The sequence below is a fragment of the Curcuma longa genome, chromosome 15, assembly GCF_044706935.1.
Source record: "Curcuma longa cultivar G26 ecotype Majalengka, Jawa Barat chromosome 15, ITB_CL_G26_1.1, whole genome shotgun sequence".
NCBI lineage: Eukaryota > Viridiplantae > Streptophyta > Magnoliopsida > Zingiberales > Zingiberaceae > Curcuma > Curcuma longa.
The window spans coordinates 9780294-9783679 of record NC_133875.1 but is presented as its reverse complement, the minus strand read 5'-3'; the positions used below and the strand labels follow the sequence as shown (position 1 = coordinate 9783679).

Below are 3386 nucleotides of genomic sequence, written 5' to 3'. Positions count from 1 at the left end.
ATATTTGTATAAATTTTAATTTCAACTAGTGTTATATCATTTTAAAAAAAGAGAATTATATTTATTTGCTATATCATACATTATATCAATCAAAGTCATCATCCCTTTATCCTTTATGATACAATAAAAAAATTTAGGCAATACTTTTACGTATTCTAAAAATACATTAATTCATTGATAATTTGAAATTTCAAATAAATGTAACATAATAAATGCCTAAAATCATAATAATATAACTAAAGATGTCGAATCAAAGATCAATCACTATTATAAATGGAAGTTGGACTTAATATGCCTGCAATAAACCTTGAAACTGTTGAAGACCAATCTTCATGACTATTATAAATGCAAGTTTTGGACTCGGCGACTTTGCAATAAAAAAATAATTAATACTATTTAATTATATGCAATAATAATAAAAATATAAATTTTAAATTTATATATTATTGATTCAATAAGCTCTAAACATTCCATGATATCAAACTTGAACTTAACATTCAACTTCTAAAATATAATTTAATAATATCTATAGCTATCAAATATTAATATATATATTTTTAATTAATATATTTTATATTTAAAAAAGTATCGATACTGTATCGGCACAGCATGATACGATGCTGAAAATTGTATCGTTTTGATCTTTTTATGACCCAAAATTTTAAACCTTGGAAATATCCATCTTAGACATTTGGATTCACACCTTTATTGGTTACTTGTACTTGAGTCCACGTCCAAGTCCAAGTAACATAGTGTAAGTGTTTATTTTAGCAAGATCTCATCTTGAGGGAATTTCTTGAAGTTGGTAATTGTTTCTTTTGGGGGGTAAATAGTTTTGGTAAGTATAATTTTTTAAGTAAGAGTAGTTTTGGTTGAAATTCAATTTATATTGGGATATTTCATACAATTTGATTACGTTCCTAGTTTCATTCTTTTTGTGAGTTTGTTTATTTTTCTGTGTCAGATAGATATGCCCTGTATTGTGTATGTGAGTGAGTTTGATTTTAATTCTTCATTAGTGTTTAAGTGAAACTATTTTTCAGTTATGTTTCTAACTGAAGCTAATTTATCTACGTAACAAGCTAATTTCTAACTGAAACTAATAAATGCACTTTTGAAGAGTGGATTCTTTGTCTTCCCTTCCTAGATCTATACACTGTAAAGCTTCTGCTGATTAGCTGATCATTGCATATGTATTCCTTTAGCAAAGCTCTTTTTGATTTTATGTAAGACTTAGTTATACCACATTCCAGATGCTTGAAAGTCAAGATATTGTTACTAAATGTTTTTTTATGTTACAAAAATTCTGTTGCTTTGCTTCGCTGTGTTTAAGCATTAATTTTGGTATGATCATCTTGGCTACATACATGACATTCTTCAGCTATTATGATAATATAGCATTCCCTTTATACTTTTTCAAGCTTCATCTGGATGTATCTACTCCAGGTTTTCCACATGTCTAGTAAAAAAATTGATGCTGACCAGAGAATAACACATGACGTTGAGAAGTTGACTTCTGATCTCTCAGGATTGGTGACTAGCATGGTCAAACCTTCTGTGGATATTCTATGGTGATCCATTTAACTTCTATATAATGTCTTATCTGCATTTTTTTTTTAAATCATAGGCAGAAGTTAATATACAAAACAGTCAATAGATTCTATCTGATTTATGGGGAAAAAATACAGGTTTACATGGAGGATGAAACACTTAAGTGGACATAGAGGGGTTGCTATATTGTATGCCTATATGTTTCTTGGTTTGGGCTTTCTAAGAAGTGTTGCTCCTGAGTTTGGTGATCTAGCCAATAAAGAACAGCAGCTTGAGGGGACTTTTAGGTATTCAAATATTAGTTCCCTTGGCTCATGATATATGTAGTTCCACCCTTCTTCAATATCTTGTTATATATATCTTGTTATATATATATATATTATATATATATATATATATATTATTGTAGTTTTTTATTGAGCATTATTTATCTTCTAGGTTTATGCACACAAGACTTCGAACTCATGCTGAATCCATTGCCTTCTTTGGTGGTGGTTCTCGGGAAAAAGTTGTAAGTTCATGCCAAATACAATTTTTTCGACAATCATTACTAATCTGTCATGAAAATTTATGGAATTATTGTCACTAGGCCATGTACCATTTGGTAGCCCTATAGCATTTCAATGTGGATGGCCACATTTGTAGCATGTTAGTCAGCATATTCTGTTGGATGCATTTGGACGACATAATCCACATATTTATGATACTGAAATGCACAGTGGTGCCTAATTCATCGAATTATGTTAATAGGAAACACTGAACTAAACATGTTTAAATATCATCTTTATATGTTGTACCTTGTAAAAATTTACTCTTTTTTTTAATACAGGTTCATACTTAATGTATATATATTTTTTATACTCAACTGTATGTGGTGTTTTTTTATAATGAATTTCACACACGCACTTACATTTGTATATATTTCATTATATTGACTATCTGCACTCAGTTATCATATATTAAAATAATCAATTATTTCTAGAATACCAAACAATCAATTCTAATTCAATGTTATTGTCTAAATCAATCAATCACTAATTTTTACATATATTATCCCGTACAACTCAAGTGGCTTCTTTCCTATGGAGGGAATGGATTCACTTAACAACACTACTGTAAAATAACACACAAAATCTTATTTCATTACAAGTAACAGGGCCCTATTTATATACCAATTTAGGGACCTATTCTAGAAGACCTATTCTAAAATATATATATTTTATAGGTTGAATTCCTAAATATTCTAACATTTTCCCTCAAGATGGAGAATATAAATCATATGCACCCAGCTTGTTACATATGTAGTCAATTCGAGGACATCTTAGTGACAGTGAATATATCTGTTAGTTGAACATGTGAGTCAACAAAACTAATAGATATTTTACCAGATATGACTTTCTCTCTAACAAAGTGACAGTCGACTTCGATATGTTTTGTCCTCTCATGAAAAATTAGATTCGATGCGATATGCATGGCGGCTTGGTTGTCACATATAAGTGACATTTGTGTAACCTCTTCAAATCTTAGCTCTTGAAGCAACTGTTTGAGCCATATAAGCACTTAACTGGCTATGGCCATAGCTCGATATTTTGCCTCTACACTGGATCTTGCCACAACATTCTATTTTTTACTTTTTCAAGAAACAAGGTTATCTCCGACAAATATACAAAACCCAGAAGTAGATCTCCTATCAATGGGAGATCATGCTCAATCTGCATCAGAATACCCTACGACTTGAGTATGTCTTTTGTCTCCGTACAAAAGACCCTTTCCTGGAGCGCCTCTGATATATCGGATAATGTGAGTCACATCATCCCAATGTTCCTTACATGGAG

General features: G+C 30.4%; 1 long non-coding RNA gene across 1 annotated transcript; it reads left to right on the top strand.

The window, feature by feature from the left end:
- The first annotated feature begins 1444 nt into the window (after positions 1–1444).
- On the top strand, positions 1445–2072 carry LOC141845838 (uncharacterized). The gene is made up of 3 exons (XR_012603301.1): positions 1445–1571; positions 1689–1838; positions 1990–2072. It is a non-coding gene; the product is annotated as an uncharacterized LOC141845838 (long non-coding RNA).
- The last annotated feature ends 1314 nt before the right edge of the window (positions 2073–3386 follow it).